This window comes from Anser brachyrhynchus (assembly GCF_964034855.1).
Source record: "Anser brachyrhynchus genome assembly, chromosome: 2".
Taxonomy (NCBI): domain Eukaryota; kingdom Metazoa; phylum Chordata; class Aves; order Anseriformes; family Anatidae; genus Anser; species Anser brachyrhynchus.
The window spans coordinates 26,127,575-26,146,316 of NC_137695.1; the positions used below are offsets into that span (position 1 = coordinate 26,127,575).

Genomic DNA, 18,742 nt, shown 5'->3' on the forward strand with positions numbered 1-18,742 from the left:
GTGTTTTTATGCTCAATATTTGAGCAAGATAAGCTGGTGTCCAGCCTGGACAAACCAGAACACGTGTAGCTGAATAGAAGAAATAAGAAGAAAAAAAAACACATACCACCAACAAAAAGCCCAGATATCTCTTTAGTTCTAGTTTTCCTATTCTGATCTAGTTTTTCTAATCCATAGTGACCCAGGTGATGCAAAATCATCATTACATTATTACAGAGGCATCATTAATAATCTAATCCATGGAGATACTGCGTAAGCTCTTAGTCATACCTGGCAGTGGTAAGGAAGTTCAAAGGTCCACATGCCAGTAAACTTTCTTTTCCTATAAGTGAAAAACAGGACTTGGCATTATCTTTCTCCCTTTCTGACAGGTGGCTAACATTGCATCCACCTTTGTGAATCCTGTCCTTACCCTTGCAAGACAACTGTTGGACTTCCCCTGCTGTAAACTGGACTCGTGGGGACACTGCTAATCCTTTTTGACATTCATCCCAGCAAGGAGGACAGACCAAGACGCAGGCACAGTCTGCATGTGACTAGCAACTTGCATACAGGAGAAGTAATGCACACAGCACTTCGTAATACCGTATGCTACATGGTAATCAAAAGATGTCAGAAAAGGATACCGGTACAAATAATTTAGCTCCTTTGTGCTTACTACATAGATAAGGTTAGAGCTGCCTGTTTGCAGCTTCCTCATTTGAAGGAGTGGAACAAGCGAATTTTGAGGTAAAGATGCAGAGAACTGAGGTTGCAGTAGTTTGTAATCACGCGATAATGTGTGGAATAGATATCACCATTTCACAGCGAACCTGGAAGTGAAGCATACCTAGTTGTGTGACATGGGGCTCATGTTTGTTCTGCTGTGAGGTCTGTTTTGATTTCACTGTTTACCCTCATGTAATACTGTTTTGATTTCATTGTTTGCCCTCACGTAGTACTGACAGGCACATCAGAGGCTGTATGATACCCCCTACAAGTGAAGTAGGAAATGAAAAAAAGGTTTGCTTGTTTTTCTGAAGTACTTCTAAAATCTATTCCATTGGCCTGAAAAATACTTGTAACCTATGCCCTGGTGTATTGGCACAATCATGTTGAAGTTCTTTTATAAGCTTAGCCTTAATAATACACCAATTTGTAGCTTTGTGGTTGGTCCAAAGAATCAATCCATTTAACTTCATATTCTCAATTGATTAATTACATTTTAAAAATATACAAATTGTTTTTGAAGTGGAGATACGTTGACGACAGGAATGAGTGAAGCTTTAAAACTTCAAAACCAGTTCTTTTGACTGGGCAGTCTGACCAGTGCAGGACAACTACTTGGTGTGTTTGTGGAGAGGCAAGCAGGGATTTCATGCCATCAGAACTTGTGTCTCATTATCTCCTGTGTGCTACTCAGTTTGAGGATTGCTTGAGTTGTAAGTAGGGTGGGGAAACAGCAGGAGGCTCAGGCATGTGTGAGTGAATGCTCTGTCCAGCTATAATCTGACCTGATACGGAAAAGTAATACTCCATCCTGAATTGTACTTGGTAGTGATAAGCATGATTGTATATATGTTATACATTTATATTATTTGTTGCAGTAAAGTTTGTTGCATTTTATACATTGATTTTTATTTAGAGAGGATTTTTTTTTTTTTTACATTTTCTGTTGTTTTAAACCCTCTACAAAACTACAAAGAAATATGAATTTAGTCAGTTCAGGCAGTTTGGTTTTATCTGGGACTGTTGCTGTTTCATTCAGGGGTATAAACAAAGTGATGAATGTAGTGTTTTAAGTGCTCAGGAATGTATGGGCTTAGCAGTGAGTTCTCACCAGTTCTGATCGACTTTTCTGTCCTAGATTAATTTTCTTCATTGTTTTTTATTCTCTACAGAAGAATTTTGCCACATTATACCGCTGTTGAATGAAGAATGAGATGTAGATGAGTGTTCAAAACCATGCCAGTGTGATTGCTACCCATACCATTTCCCTATAACATCTGAGAGCAGTGTGTATGTGTTGTCCGTAGCTTTGGGGCTGCATAGGTACAGCAGACGAGTAGCATGGACTCTGCTTCTCCTGCACCACCCTTGCAAGAAGCGGTGTCCCGTTCCCTAGCATTGTGCTGAAATTTGCTCTGAGTGCCGGAATTCAACTCGGTAACATTTCCCAGGAGCTGAGGGGTTGGCAGTGCCTCAGGGCTGACCATGTCCTTGGCCTGCCACCTACTCCTCAAAGCTTTGATCCTGTAGCACAAGATATCCTTTAGCTATCTTGTTTAAGTACGTGCTTAAGTGCATTGTCTGGTCTTACTGCTTGGGTTCCTACAGGACGGGACACGTTTGTGAACTAGTTGCCACTTGGTGTAAGGTATTCACACTTTAGCTGTTTTTCCTACTATAATCTATAACGTCCAAGGAAAACAATAACAAATGTTTCCTGCAAACTGTAATCCAATATAAAGAGGACAGTGATAAGATATGATAAGCTGATAGCTATTCTTCTCAGAAGCCTGAATAACAGCAAGAGGAAATGATTTGATTTGTTGTTGAGTTTGTCGCATTTTATTTTTGGTGCACGTCACAGGACAAAAAACAAATATAAGCAAATGTGTTTTTTGAAACTTTAATTTCTTTTTTTGTTTGTTTGTTTGATTTACTTACTTTTTTTTTTAAGGCCTGCTTAGGACAGATGCTGTCTATACATTAAGCCAGAAGCTTAATGTAATAGTATTAGTGGGTTGTGTTTATATGGTCTCCTACTTATTTCACAAGAGTGATCTCAAAATGGAAATGCGCACAGCAAACTTTCAGGGCAAACTGGATCAAGTGTCATTGCAACTCCCCCAGGGGACTGGTGCACAATAAAAACTAGAGATGGGAAAATATCATAATCCCAGGACTCTGTGGAACAATATAAATATTTAAGGGGTGAAAGGAACACTGAGCAGGACTTCTGGGTTGTGTGTGCAGGGCAGGACAGAGTTTATTACAGCCTTGCCCCTGCCTTGTGGTGCCTGTGAAATCTGAGTAGCTATTTCAGTTATTTTGCTGCTGACTTTGTTGGAGGAGACCTTGGGAGGAGACTCGTCAGAAGTTTATTGGGGCAGAGGTTGAGGAGTGGGCAGGGATAAATGGGTGTTAGGACAAAACAAAGGGAAGAGGCCACAAGAGGGTGCGAAGATTTAACTTTTTTTTTTTTTATTATTCTAGGCGCATTTGGTTTTGTGTTGCTGTTTCAAAGCCACAGTCATCTGGAGGCAATGCAGCTTCACCCTGTTTGAAAAACAGAAAAGAAAAAGTGTTTATCGATTTAAAAAATGAAAAAGAAGGCTGAATTAAAACTTTTATTTTAAATTTTCCAGCTGTCCACTCAAGAAACCCTTGAAATATCTTCATCTTCTTTTTTTTTTTTTTCAGTAATATAAAAGAACAGTTTTAGAATGCGTAGAATTGCTAAAAAGTGTCTGCTTAAGTGTTGGAGTTGCAGGCCAACTGGAAAGGACACAGGGATTGGGGAAGCGTTCTTCTAAACACCAGAGTTGTTTCTATGCTCAAATTGAAAACCACTTTCCTGTTTTACAGAACTAGTTTTGAAATTGGACTTCAATGTCAGTTTGGAATTATTTCTTTTTCTCAAAAAATAGTCCATTTCATCTCGCCTACTAATGCATCCAGATAAATTAATGAAGTCAGGGATTCCTAACTCCGGCCAAACTGCTTGGTTGGCTCTGCCCTTCCCTGGGGTTAGCCGTTTTGCAGAGGTTATTATCTTGCAATGTTTTCTGCTTTTGTTGCTAATGTCTCTTCTGTGTTGTCTCTCCAGCAGATATATGGGAGACTAGTTAGGAAAGACAGTACTTCTTGCAGGATAGATGTATTGGCTGGAGGCTGTGCTTGTCTGGTACCTTTCTGCCTTGCCTGTGATAGCCTAAGAGAGCTGCTTCTGAAGGAGTCTCTAATGCAACAGCTATTGTTTCCCGTAAGACCACAAAGCTGCTCTGTGGTCTTGTCTGAGCTGGGAAATGTCTCCAGAGCTGGGAAGCAGCAGCCGCGATGACGGAGGAGCTCTGGAGGAGGACGGGGGTTTTCCCTGGGACGCTGCCGTGAGCGCAGCCACGCACTGGCCAGCACATCTTTTGCATGGCTCTGCTAGGTGGAGGTCAAGTGGAAAACCTTCCTGGTAGGGTGACAGTTGGTAGGGTGGTGGGACAGCAGGGAACTGAAGCAACAAGGTATGTGGACTTTCTGGTTTCAGTGAGTGTTTAAGGGCTTTTTCTCCTTAGTGTTCCTAACCACTGCTTCTGTTTGTGTCAGAGCCAGTGTTACACGTTGTCTGATGGAAACAAACCCAGAACTGTAGGAAAACACCTTGAGCAGCATACAGGAAAATTGGTTCACAACCTATTGCAGATGTCTTTCAAGTTCCTTCATGGTGGAATACCTGAACTCTGTTGTCAGCTGACAGTGCATCAATTTCATTTCAGTACCAGAAATCTTTCTGGTGATGGGAGACATGTTTTTGGTAGGACTTTTTTGGCATGGGACCTTTGAAACACTATGACCTGTCTCTGTGCAGTTTCCTTTGGCCTGTGAAGCTAGCACAAAATGTGCACTCCCCCCAAACCTCCAGCATTTACAAATTCACTTTGCTTGCTTCATCTGAACAGGGAAGCAAAGGGCAGAATTAATGGAAAATTTCCTTGAGTGAGTATAACAGGGGCAGATAATTGAGTTTTTATAGCATCATTAAATGGTTTAAAAATCTCCGAAGGTGACTTTAGTGAGAATTTTTTCTGCTCCCTAGTCAGAGGAAATGAATGAGACTGTTACTCTCACCCTCCCTTTATCATTCAAGAGCTGGGGTCCTTTGGTGGAGCGGAAGCTCCATGAGTAATAAGACTACTGAAAGGAATTGGTGGTGTTGTTCTTTTTTTCCTTTTTATATTATGAATAACTAGTGAAACTCATCCCACAGAATTGTAGAGAGCAAAGTTTAATAGGAATCCAGAAGCTATTACACACTTTATAGATGGTGGGGCCATCCACAGATGCTTTAGGGAGAGCAACTGTATTTCTGATCATCAGCTACTCGCTCAGCGGGTGCCAGCACCGTTTCACAGCTTCCTACACTCTCTGTCTACTGTGCGGACCAGAGCTTTGGTCCCAGCAGCAATATTGTAGTCTTACACCAGAGATCTGGACTTTATCTTGTGATGTTTTTCAGCTGAGATGCAAGGTGCATCCCTAGTGCTTTGCTTGGACAGCATGGGTATCGTTGTGTGGCCGGGGAGGAAGGTGCATGGGGGAGGGTGAAGGGCGTGTTGGCACCAAGCTGGTCCAGAGCCTCTGGGGAGTCAGGTCATCCACCAGATTGTGGCATGGCCGGGGATTTGTAGAAAGAGAAACAGCTTCTGGGGAACTGCTAGAAGGATGAGATCCACTCCAGTCTCAGTTTTGCCAGGAGTGAAAAGTGCAGGTACTTAAAGTACTAATAATAATCAGTGGATATTCCAGCTTCTCAGAATCATCCCCCAGCCCAAGATTAATTTTTGTGCTTCCCTCCTTTTTCTTATATTGGGATTACTACGATCATATTTTTTACAGGTCATTACCATTCACATGTTTTCTAAATCCTACCAGCAGTTTTCAGCCATCTTGGTCTATTTGTGTTTTTCCATTGAGCCTCTTCTCTCTTTCTTGCTGTGTTTTCCCCTCTTAAGAGGACTCAGGTGGGTCCATGTGTTACTGCTCTAACAATTGCAATTTGCCATTTCTCCTTTTTTAACTTCCTTTGGGAGGAGTAAGGGTAATTTTCTTTTTTTGTTCGTGATAAACCGATGAATTTCTGGGCATAAGTGGAGGAAAAAAGTTTTGTTTTTTTTTTTTTATGATCAGATATTCTTGGCATTGCTAAAAATGTTAAGGTCCTGAAGGCTGAGGAAATTGAATCTTTTTTTTGTCATCTACTTGGTATGGATTTACTCTGCAAAGCCAGTGCCATTTCAGAGAAATTTAGAAAGATGGACTTTGCTTCATCAGGAAAGCTTATTAAAGATTAAATTGTATATTTTCTCCTCAAGCTAGTAACACGCTGTGGTTTTTTCACCTGTTCTTTTGTTTGTTCTTGCTCAGTAACCTTTACAGAAATTTTATTTTGGAAGATAAATAGAATATCTTACTCATTCAGCATTCTAATAGGGATTTGCTTTCCAGGTCTCTCTTCTCATAGCCGAGCAGTTCAGGCTAAATCCTGCTATCATGGAAGTCCATGTTTACGAAAGAAAACAAAAAGTCTCTGATTCCGTTTTATTTGATTCTTGTTTGTTTGTTTTAGGTAGAATGCTGACTTTTTTTCCCCTTTTATTTTAAAGGAAGGCAGATGAACGGGCAGCAGCATGGGAGCAGTTTGCTCTTCTGTGGCGGACAGCAAGAAGCCATTAGCTGAGCTGTCGCCTGCAGCAAGTCAGGAAATTCTTTCCAGTGTGTCCAGATGCTTCCTGCACACAGCGCTGGTGTCATACTTGGCACGTGGTTAAAAATAAATAAAGTCACACTCGGACTGCTTTTTATTTTGTGTTTTGCCCAGTCCTCTGGCACTAGGGAGGCCTTGCTGGTTGGCCAGTGTTGCTGTGCATGGGGTTGTTTTGAAGAACGGAAAGGAGCTGCATAAAATGTGATCATGTCTAGCTGTTGAAAGCCTTTCATGTTTGTTTTTTTTTTTTATCTGCCTTTCTGTATGTGTCCTGCCTTGCTAAAAAGATAGTTAAGGCAGCTGAAGCTTGTAGCAGTGCAGCACTCAAGGCAGGGGGGGGGAGTAAATGTTGGTATCTTTGCGTTCTGTGTTGGATTTGAGCTGACCCTCATACATCCTCTGAGCACTTTGTGGACTGCATTTTGTAGTTGTACAAACTGGACGTCCTGTCTTGTGCTTGTAAAACCTCGTGCTTGTGGACACTTGGACCTGTAAAAGAAACCAGGATGCTACATTTCGGCAGGTCTTTCCTGGGCTTCCAGTCACCACACTGATGAGATGTCAGGATAAACCACATAAACTCTCAAAAGGAAAAGCAGTTGTCTATGCCGTCTCCTTATCTTCTTCCAAACACAGTTTTGGGAATCCTGTCCCCTGTCTCTGTCCAAGTTTTAGTTGGATATCATCAGGTTCCATAATCCCAGAGGAGGATGTGAAACAAGAAGAATGCAGGATGAAACAAATACCAGGAGGAAAACACTTAAAGTAGAAGTCATTTCAGCAGGAAATGTCCTATTCCGTCCAGCAAGCTTACTTTGGAACTATGATCATGATGCTTATATCTTTGTTTCTGACTTTATTCCGTGCTACTGAGAATCCAGTTTCTTCTTTCCTTGAATATTGTCTGAGAGGTATATATTTTGGTCTTTGAAAACTTTGTCTGCAATTACAAAATGCCTGCAAAGGTGTTTTGAGATCTGCAGGCTACTTCTTTTAAAACTGAAGAAACCCTCAGCGTTAGAGATGCCCACTGAACATGTCCGTGCAAACTGATGTGCAGGAGAACTGACTCGACCCATAGACTCGCTGCACTGTGTAACCTCCAAGCAACTCCAGGTATTTCAGAGCAGCATCTGTCTGTGATAAACCGGAATTTGGGCCTTTGTGTGGTTTGTATGGTGCTGCCTTCTCAGTTAGGGAAAGGAGGGGAAATCTTTCAGTTAGAGGAGGGGATGGCACAGAATGGAATGGTGTGAATCAGACTTTCTCCAAGGATAATTTTCAAGCAGGTGTCTGCCGTGTAATACATATAAATGTATAGAATTCCAGAATCTTCCGTCTGATCTTGCTAAAGCTTTAACCGGTTTTAATTGTTCCCATGTTTCAAGTGACTTGAAAACAATCTGAGATTCCAAAACTAAACCCATGAGATGATTAGACTTGGAGATTTTACTTTTGCAGTGACTATAGCGTAGTTCTTTGTACGTGGTTACTGCATGATGTGGCATCAGGAGACAGCATCAGATCTTTTGTCCTACTTCCAAGCTATCTGGGACTCAGGATGAGCACTGTGAGTGCAGCTGCCCTGCATGGCTTTAAAATGTCTTGCCTGGATTTGGGGTAGGTTTTTGTTGCTTGTTGTAGTATGGATCTTTTTGCACACGTGGATTTATTGAGGAGAAGCTAAATAGAGAGTGGGCATATTGACATGGCTGCTAGTTTTGGAAAGCAACCACTGCCTCTTTGCCTGCTGCTCCTTCAAGCATCCACGAGGCCAGATGGAGGGAACCAAAGGTGGAAACTTGGGTTGTCCTGGTTTGTAGGTGTAGCAGCACATGTGAAGGGTGGTGGTCTCTGACACTCTCTAACATCCCCTTTGCTGTCTTTTGAATGAAAATGCTAATAGTGCTTAAAGGGGAAAATTAGTTCATATTTAAATAAAATTCCCCCTTCCTTTCAGTATTTTATGGGTTCAATGGGTTGTAGTGAGCTATGTTATGTAAATGCCTCCACATGCTGAATGATCTCATTTTCCATGTGGGAGTATAGAATAAACTTCAGAACACAAAAGATTACAAGGAAAGGTGACATTAATTATACAAAATTACCATCAGAAGGCAGATTATTATACAGAACATTCTTTTTGACATTGTGAAACAGTTTTTAATTTAATATTAAGTTTAATCTGACAACACTCAAAAATAACCACAAATCTCTGCAGTTTAATTTCTGACAAGGGAATATCCTTAAAGTTAGTTATTAAAGCATACTAATGTTTTTTGGGGGAAAGGATTTAAAGTCTAAGGTCTAGTGAATAATAATAAAGAAGGGCTTAATTGAAATCAGTAATTTTTAGTCATAACATAGCTCAGTAAGAAAAGATGAAGTGGAACAACACCTGGGTTCTTCTCAGTCCCAAATACCTACTAGCTGTGAAGTAGTTAAGACATTTGACATGAGAATGCAAACATAAAAGTTTGAAAAAAACTGGGTTGACATTTAGTTGGTACAGTGTTTAAAAAGAAAGAAGAAAAATTAATATAGAAAATTAGAGAAATTGAAACTTAATGTAGATAGCAGACACCAATTTCTCAGAGGCCATGGTTGCAAAATGCCTGCAGTAAATCAAGCACTGGTGAGGTAAGGCTCGTGTTTTGCAATTATCACTGACTTTTGCGATGTACAAGCCCTTACAGGATTCCTTTTTATCACAAATCAATGCCAGGGAAATACTGGCTTATTTTAAAAGGAAAAAAAAAAAATAAAAACAATCCAAGAGCTACACTTAGAGAGTTATTAAAGTGCGATGGAAACTTTCATATGGTTATGATTATTTTTGCTTATGTCTACAGGCTGCCACTAAGAGCAGGGCTCGTGGTGCTGGCAGGCTGGAGATTCCCCCCTGCAGCTGGTTGTTGGCCCAAGCCAGCCGTGGGAGGAGGCAGGGTGACGGGGAGCTGAAATGCAGAGGTGGCAAAGGCAGCTGGACCCTGGCATTAGGAGTCTGCGTAGCTGTGATGAATGTGGGGGAGAGAGAAAATTCCTGATCGGGATTGTTTGTGATAAGAACAACTTGGGGGGATTACTGTACTCCAAGATGTGAAAGATGCCAGCAGATGAACCATGCAGAGAAGTGCTTACCTCCAGTATCCCACTGTGTGCCCCCTCAGCTTCCCCTCTCCCTCCCCATTTTTGTCTGTGGTGTTTTTCAGTCACATTTTGTTGTTGGGAGAGGGGTTAATTTCAGTGAGATGGGGCATGTTCTCAAAACATATTAAAAAATGTTCTTACTGCTGAGGCATCAGGCTGTGAAATCACTTGGCAGTGGTGTTTTTATTTCATCTGACCCTGGGGAATCTGAAGGAGACCACAAATGCATTTTTAATGATCAGCTGCAATTTTATTTATAAGTAATGAATTGTAACTGATCGGGGCTTCATTTGGGGTGTAGAAAACAACAATATGAAGTCATTCTGAAGTGCAGGGCTAGATGAAAATATCCATGTTCGACATAGGAAAGCAGAATCAAAGCGTTGAGTTTTTGTGGGTGAGATGTGTGTCGCAACCTGCTCTGCAAGGGGCATAGGCTTGAGGGATTGTTGCTAAGCTTGTTTTCAAGACGGTGCTCTGGGAAGACTGTATGTCAGCATCATATCTTGTTCTTACAGCAGTGCTTTAAGTGCTCAGGCTGCTGGCTGAAGCTCTCTGATAATGGAAGATAGCTTCTGTACTGTTTGCCCGTACCTTTTTATCTGCTTAGGGGTTAATATCACCTTTGTTTAAATAATCTCCGGGCAAGATAAACTCTCAGAGGCCTGAGTGCTGGGTATTGTCATTTTCCTGTTGAACATTAGTGAGAGCTGGGCATGTATTTTCAATTTTAATTTCTTGAAAATTGACTTCGTGATTGCAAGAAGGAAGCGATGTGATAAACATTGTGCTTCCTCTGTGGTGACTTCCTTAGCACATCTTTCCTTGCTGGCTGCTATCAAAGCCTTCAGCTACTTCAAACGGCCTTAAAGCAAGTAACTACATTAGTTGGACTGCCCTAAGTGCTTAGCTGCTGGGGGTCTTTCTCCCTGAACGGTCACACTGGCCACAGTGCAGAGTAAGGGAAGGACGAGACAGGTGGCAAATCCTGCTCACAGTGGTTTTAAAGGCAGCATCCTCATTTGCTTCAATGAGTCCTGGATTAAAAAGCAGGAAGCATATCTTGTGTAGCTGAGGGAGCCGTCTGCATGTGCCAGCTCTGGAGAAGGTCTTTGGAAGGGAGTAGGTCACCAAAAAATGCTGCCGGGAAGCTGTGATGTGTTTTACCTTGGTTTCCTAAGAAACGCTCTTATGTTATTAAGTGCTCAGTTTCCTTTAATACTTTTGGATGTTACCGAGCTTAAACAGATTAATTCAAGGTCCCAGGGATAACCAGATCCTGAATGTCCAAAGAAGTCATTAATGGGTGAGAGGAGCAAGGTGAGAACAAATGCCCCAGTGAGAGAAACATGATGTTGTGAGCTGAAGTTGCCTGCTCCCTTGGCCAGATACCTGTGTTAGCTGGTTTCTTGAGTGTATTGATGTGCATCTGAGCGTATGTGGATGGATACCCACAGGTTGGTGCGAACACAGCACCTGGATCTCTGCGTTTTGGACAGGGTTTCCCTTGACACGATGGCAGGGGATAGTACAATCTAATTCTTTTGCTGTGTTGCCAGGCATAGTAATGATCATCGCCGATGCCATAAATATTTATGGAAAAAAAATTCATCCCCTCTTTCCACTTTCAGTGACGGTTTTTATCCTCATTGTTTCACTGCTCACTGTCAAATCACCCGTTTGATTCATTTTTCGTCATATATACTCACCGCTCTGCGCTTGTGGGCTACTCTAATATTGCATATATTCAGGTTATTGGGAGAATTACTGTGTTATTTTTGGAGGAGTGCTTTTTACTGTATATTGTGCACATTGTTAATACAGTGTTTCTATATTGCTTTGGGACAGTATGTTATTATTGTCAAATGTGCTTTTTCTGTGTTGGTTCCACAGCAGCAATGCTTTTTTGATATTTTAGAAAAGGTTTCACTGGTTAGTGTTTTTGTTTTTGTTTTTTTTTCCCCCCCCCTAAGGAAATCTTTATAAAGATATTTTCAGTAGTTGTGCTTTACATATTATTAATACATTTATACATATTTTACAAAGCCCAAATATGTTAAAATAAAATTAAGGGTCAAGCAGGAGCCCACAGATCCAATTAATGTGTTCCAGTAAATGCCCTTAAACCCTCTGTGCAGTGGGAATGGGGCACAGAAAACCTCTCCTGATACTTATTTCCACTTATTGCTTCAATATTTAATTATCATGGCTTAGTTGCTGTAATTCTCAGTGAGTTTTTGAAAGACTTAATTTGAAACTAATTGGACTAATGCACCGACCGTTAATTACGCAGGCCTGCAGATGGAGGAATGGTGGGAAGTCAGTCTTTGTGGAGACATTGCAGGTCAAGGCCGAAGCTGAAGTATGTCTGAGTAAAATCAGGCAAATCTCTCCACCTTCCTCTGAACCCCTTTGCTGGCATCTGCAACAGGGGAAGATGTGGGTGCCATGACAGCCTTGGTGCTGGGCTTGGCGCTTGTCCTACAAGGAGAACTGAGGTAGGCCTCAGTGGTGGTGCTCAGTCATGTTCTCTGTAACGTCAGCCACAGCGGCGAGACAGGTTTATATATATGTGTGTGTGTATATATATATCCCAATGTTATGTTGAGACACTTGTACACGTTTTCCAAGCTTTAAATAAGCATTATTGGACATTTTTAATTTTAATGTCAATTTGAAAGGGGAAGACAATCACATTGCTTGTGAAACATCATCTTTTTTACCTGATGCCCTTTCCTGACAGGTTTTACATGTGTGGGTGATCTGTGGGGGAGGCCTTATTTCTTGCAGGAGCAGGGTGCTTTTTCTTTGGCTAGTGAAGGTACTGCTGGTTGGAGAATTTTGTCTTCAAGAAGTTAATCAGCTCATGAAATTTCAGTGAAGCATTACAGGCTCTTGAATTTTGCATTCTCTCTGCTGGGCAGCTGGACATTACTGTAAATTTGCAATAAATGTGTCACTGAAAATTGAGAACTTGCCAGCTTGGTTACAGTGAGGAAGTTTACTCATGCTCTATCATTCGTGCAGTTTTGTGCGAGCATTTCCTATGCTATCTCAAAGAGCATTATATTAAGAGCATACACCTGAGTCTCTTTGTGGGCTCAGGAAAAGGTGTGAAGGGGAGGCTCAGATCTCTCACTTTTAGAAGAATAAAAAGTAAAATTATGATTTTTTTAAAAATATGTTTTCCAAAATAATGCCTTTTTTTTTTTTTTTTTAATCTGCATAGTTGGTTCTCGCATGTGGTGTTAGTCTGAAGTCTTACTCTTTAGGGAGCATTCAGAGGTGGGATTTGTGGGCAGGGGAGGTGCTGCTGCAGCATGGTGTGCAAATCCCACCTGGCTCACCGTTCCCCCTCTTCCCTGGGGCATTGCCAGAGAGCAAAACGTTTTCCCCACCTCAGGAGAGGATGGAGGAAGCAGAACTGTCTCCAGAAATAAGGGTGGCTATTTTCATGTTTCTTGCAGGAGCTGGTGGCTGAAGAACTCAAGTCCACAGTAGAAAGGGTGACCGCAGTTTCTGTTTCGGATTCAGAAGAAGAAACAGCATGAGTGTTTATTTGCAGTAAAATCAGTTATCGGATCTCCATGCATCAGCTGCTCCAATTGCTAAGTAGCAATTGAGGATACTCCTAAGTGAGGTGTCTTGTAGTTTATTATCTGTAGTTAATATAGTATAAATTACTGACTAGGAAGGCTGTGTTTCATGTGATTAAGAGCACAGAAACAAAGGAGTGCTTTTTGGCACATGCTACGTTCTAGTGGCAATAAAAAGAACCTGGGTCTGATTTCAGTCTTTTAACTTAGTCAGCTTAATTTCTTATGCTTTAGTTTTTCACAAATAAAAAAAAAAAAACTGATTTTTTTTTTTTACATATTGCCAGAGCCAAGTTCATTTTTTAATACTCTTACGTACTTTGTGATCTTGATTTCAAACTTTTTTTTTTTATAAACCATCTTTCCATGAGCAAAAGATACATTTTCAAAAGCTGTTCTTCTTTGACTGTTGGGATAACTTTGCTGTGGTGCTGGACTGCTTCTGCCAGCAAGACCTCTAAGTTCAGTATGTAGCACCAGCTTTTATGCAAGTGAGAGCAGTATTTCATCCCCTCTTTATTTTCATTTTTCTCTATGCTATAAGGCTGCTGTCTGCAGCTCTTTACTATGCATACTGCGAGTCATCACCATAGTTAGTAGTGAAAACTCAAAAAAGAGGAAATCGACCTTTCGTGAGTTTCGGATAATTTTCATCTGCAGCTCCAGACCCAAATCCAAAATCAACCGTATTAACTGGATCCTATTTTACCAACACTGAGAGGGATTTGGGATAGCAGCTCTTGTTTGGGCATGTCTTGGCCTGAAAGTTTATGGCAAACTAAAATGAGTTCAGGGAAGAAAGGAAGAAAGATCAAAGGGCTGATTTGTAGGAGCAATTACGGAGCTCAATAGCTGAGGTAGGGAGTGATAAGAGGCTTGTGATTACCGTGTGTGTGTCAGGCATAAACAGGGGAAGGGGGAGCCATTTAGGACAGAGGAGGAAAAACTGCTAGCAGGGTAAACTGTGAGATTGTCACTTACTCGCCAAAAATTGTAACTGTTGGTGACATACCAGCTGTATTAAATGGCAGGAGATTAAACAGGCAGTTGGGACTCACTCTTCTTGAGCTTGTGGGATTCTTTAATTTCTTCAATTCTTTAATTCAAATTTAGTGGCAACTAGGAAACTGCTTGAGTATGTCATCCAACTTCATGTTAATATGGGTAATTAAGTTCCGTGCAGTAATCCAATAACCAACTCCCGTACTTGTGAATAAATTAGAGAAGTAGATTTGGGCCTGTGACCTTTGGATCTCTGTAGGTCGCTTCCAAGATGAATGCAGAAAGTTGGTGAGGACAGCAGATTTCTCTGGATAGTCATTGGAAAACGTTGTATCCCTGAAGGAAGGGGTAAAAAGCAATGGGAGACAGTTGAGATATTGTATGTATCTGTATATGCTTTAAAAGACACCAGACTGGAGTTTATACAGAAGAATGGTTGGCATGCTTTTTGGCAAGATTGTTGTAATGGTTAATTACTCTCACTGATGAAAATCTGTGTCTTATTTCAGGGCGTAGTTTTTCTATTTTCAGGATCATGTATTATCTGCCTTCTTCCGAATCATTATATTGGTCATGGGGTTAGGTAGGAATGAGCAAGAACTACCATACTGATACCAGAAAGTAACATACCGATGTGAATTTGTTGGCAAGTATTCGAGGGAGTGACGCCACCAGCAAGTATCAGGCCAGATCAGGTAGGTAGCACCATTCGTTTTTGGAGCTGGTGTGGAGCACTAACTTCCCAATGTGTGCTCGTGCCTGATCTGGGCTGAATTTGTGACTGTGGAGTCCTGGCTTCTGCTAGGACTGCTTGTCCTCAGTAGTGCATCTACGATGCTGTCTAGGTTATGATGCTCTATAATTTTTTATGATTTTTTTTCTTTTTTTATTTAGATGACATTTAAATTAATTCTCTACATATTTTTTTCCATGAAACTCAGAAGTTACTGTAAAGGTTCTGCCTTTGTTATAACAACAAAATAACAATGCAATGAGTCATTTCAAGTACAGTTTTTATAACTTAGTGTAGGAAAAGCAGTGAGTAACGGTAAAAGCAGGCAATTCTATAGTTAATACTTACCTATGAAGTATGTAAGTAAAAATTCAATAAATGAATATTCCTAAATATATACAAACTACTTTTGCATTTAATACATCTGTAGAGTTCCTTGGCTTTATTTGCACATCCTCAACTTTGTGTTTGTTTAATCATCAGCAAAAGCATCTTTTTTATTGGTACATACAGATGCAAATGTCTTTTTTCAGTGAACAGTGTCACAGTGTAAGTAATGAAAAGTGAATGTTAGGTTGGTACTAATAACAGACAGTTTATCTTCAGAATCTCCATAAATTTGTTCAGAGAAGGTGTTTATTAAACAATTTCTAATACATATTTAGAAGTCTGTTCTCAATTAGCAGGCAGGCAGAAAGTCAATTTATGACTGAATTATTTGCGATAAACATTTCAATTACATATATAACTCCATATAACTATATAACTTCAGGTGTAAATACTCAGTTAAATCTCTTGTGAATTTCTTTAAAATATTTTTTTCTCTTTTCTCTTTGTCCTCTTTTTTCTTTTTTCTTTCATTTTTTCCTTTTTTCTTTTTTTTTTCTCTTTCAGTTTTTTAAAAAAATTGTTCTGTTTCTGTGTAAGAGAAACCCGTCTCAGGGTATCGTTGAAAATAGTGGAAAATGTGAAGTCATTTATCACAACATTAATGAGAAAGTAATCTCAACTGTAAGCAAAAAAAGATAAAGAAGGAAACATCAGTCTTCTCATAACTCCTCTGTGACAGCTTGTTCAGACACAATTAAGTTGGACAGTATACGGGATGGGAAGACTTTTAAAGTACTCTTTACGGAACAACCACCAAAAGTTCTAAAAACTGGTATGATTTTGCTCATGCCTTTTGCTATTCTGTCATCTGAAAGACCCAAGTAGGGTCATTTGCCACTTTTTAGTAACAGTTATTTCTTAACTTGTCCAGTTGCATTCGGGCAGTTGTGATTCTGTGAGGGAAGGGGGAATAATGGGAGTTAAATTATGCTTAGGCTGAAATAGTGGCAGCACTGCTGAAAGCAGAACGGTGTGACAGTCACCATTGCTCCAGGAGTCTGAACCTGTCTGCCTGCTGTCTTCTGCTTGCAGAAGGTGCAGTGGTTCATACATGCGTAAGGTTTTATTTACCAAGAGGGATCTCCAGTAAGAGCATGTACCAAATCAGCCATGAGGATTCATATTTCCTTCCACCCCTTGCTTCTTTGAATTAGGTTTAAAAATAAAATACAAAAAGCAGGACACTTCCTTCTCTGTTGTTTTTTGTAATGGAGAGCATCACTCCACCCATCTGTCTGCCTTCCTTCCCTATGCACTTCCCTGAAATGAATCCTCCATTGTTTTCCTTAATTAATGACATTCTTCCCAGGCTCAGGTTGGTGGGGTTTTTTTTGGTCGGCTGTTTTTTTTTTGAGCATGTGACTTTTTCAATATTGTGGCAAAATCCTGTAATTGTTGTATCAAGAGACTTACCTGTTATACTCCTGTTGGATTTGCAGCATCTACTTTGCCATAGAGACCATAACCTGCACAAAAATTTAAATGGCAGGCAAAAGTACCTTTTCCTAAGTTACTTTCTCCTTCCTTGCCATCCACTTCCATGCCTTTTATCAGTTTTGTGGATCATGCTATCATCACTAAGGTCTTTTTGTGTGTTTTTTTTTTTTCTTTTCTTTTTTCTAAGTAGCAAGATGTTTTAAAAGAAAGTCAATGGTATATTACCTTCCAAAGGCTTTATTGCCTCACAGGCCGCTTATTTAAAAGGCACGCAAAATGCTGCTCTTCTTATGCAAGGAAATGAAAAAATGAAGGTAGGTGGTTGTGTAAATGAGGGAAAAGAGGTATGGGTGTTTGGTCCCTTTCGTTCAAACGGGGTTTTCTCAGCAGGAGTGACCTGATAACAGGTAACAACCTGCATTTCCAAGGTGGAGCCTGACCATCAACAGCAAGGCAGCGTGGGGAGCCAAAGGCTTCTCGCTCAGCAGAGCACAGCGCTGGGCTCTTGTTGGCCTCAGCTAGAGATGAGATTAAAAAGAAAAAAAAAAGGGGAGTCAACAGGGAAACATTAGGGATAACAAAATTCCAGTATGATTAGTTTTTATATAACCTTGTTGTTGTACATTCTTTGTTGCTGGCGGGATGAAGAGAGGGGGCTCCTGATCCAGCTGTAAAATCTGGATGAGTTTGTTTGGTGTGGTTTTTTTCCCCCGTCTTTTCTGTGTTCATAATCAAAACAATGAGATCAGCAATGTCCATTCATCTTGGTAGGGCATTCAAAAAGCATCCCAAGTGTGATTAAAAAAAAAATAAAGAGAAATGTTCAGTTGCATAAGGAACAGGGTTGGTGGTGCACAGTGCCCCGAGCTGAGTTTACGCTGAGGGGAACCTGTTGACAAGGGAAAAATTAGGGAGAGGTTTCATTCCAGGTCAGCATGGGGAACACAAACCAGAGGGTAGGATTTGTCTGAAGACTGATCCTAGCTCTGGGAAGTCAGCATAGAAGGACACACTGAGAGATGGAAAACAACTGAAAGAAAAATAAAAATTATGTCAAGATGTCATGTTTGATTTATCCATACTTGATCTCTAATAAGATTAACCAGTTTCTTAAAGTTCTTCATTCCTATATAATACAGTTTTTAGTTATTATTTGCTCTAAGCTATTAAGGCTTAAGACTAATTTTTCTGGAAGCTGACAGGCTGCACGCAGCCTTTCAAGTTGCAGGGCTGGATTAAGCAGGACTCCAACTGTACCAACCACTCCAACACAAAATCAGAGCAAGCCAAACCTTGCAGAGTGAATTGCAATTAAATTGCAAGTGGGAGACATTTTCTAGTGGTAAAACATTAGACAGGGTACCCTCAGTCTGCAGCAGCAGAGCTCCAAAACACAGGAATTTCCCTAAAATGGTAACAGTTTAGGATTTATTTATTTTATTGGTTTTGTTTTGCTTTGCTAGTTTTTCTCTTTATGGCAATATTCCTAACACATAAGAAGAATCTGCACAATAAGGAAACGGATGTAATTATTTTGTGTAAACCTCCCTAAAACACAGAGGATAGTGGCTTTGTTTCATTTGAAAGTGTAATTGCTAAGGTCTGTGTTTTAGCCTGCTCTTTAGGTAAGTTTGTATTTGGCGCATTTTTCATGTCTTGCTTTAATTACTTCTCGGTTTAGTCCATCCTTTATCAACGTTATGCTGAAATTTAGAGCTACTCTAAAATTAGGTACAGACACAATGTGAGAGGGATTTCAAACACAGTAAAAGACTCTTCGCTGATACTTGATGTTGTAAGAAAAGCAGAGCAAATCTGTAGCTTAGTCATTGCAGTTACCATGTTTGCATAAATGTGAACAGAAGAAATGAGCCACTGTTTGGTTTTTTTGTTTGTTTGCTTGGTTGGTTGGTTGGTTTTTGTATCTTGATTTTCTGAAGTAAGAAGATGAGATAATTCTTGTTTGACTTGTTT

The 18,742-nt window shown here is 40.4% G+C and overlaps 1 protein-coding gene across 9 annotated transcripts in view; it reads left to right on the forward strand.

The window, feature by feature from the left end:
* LOC308189529 (putative acyl-CoA dehydrogenase 6) overlaps positions 1 to 18,742 on the forward strand; it is an 89,580-nt gene that overhangs the window by 24,216 nt on the left and 46,622 nt on the right. Inside the window, exon 1 of one of the 9 annotated variants that reach the window (XM_080579626.1) lies at positions 13,319 to 18,393. The exons of the other annotated variants lie outside the window; for them this stretch is intronic. The gene's annotated coding sequence lies outside the window, so the exon portion shown is untranslated. Of the gene's footprint in view, positions 1 to 13,318; positions 18,394 to 18,742 lie in introns of those variants that run through there. 9 annotated transcript variants of the gene reach the window in all.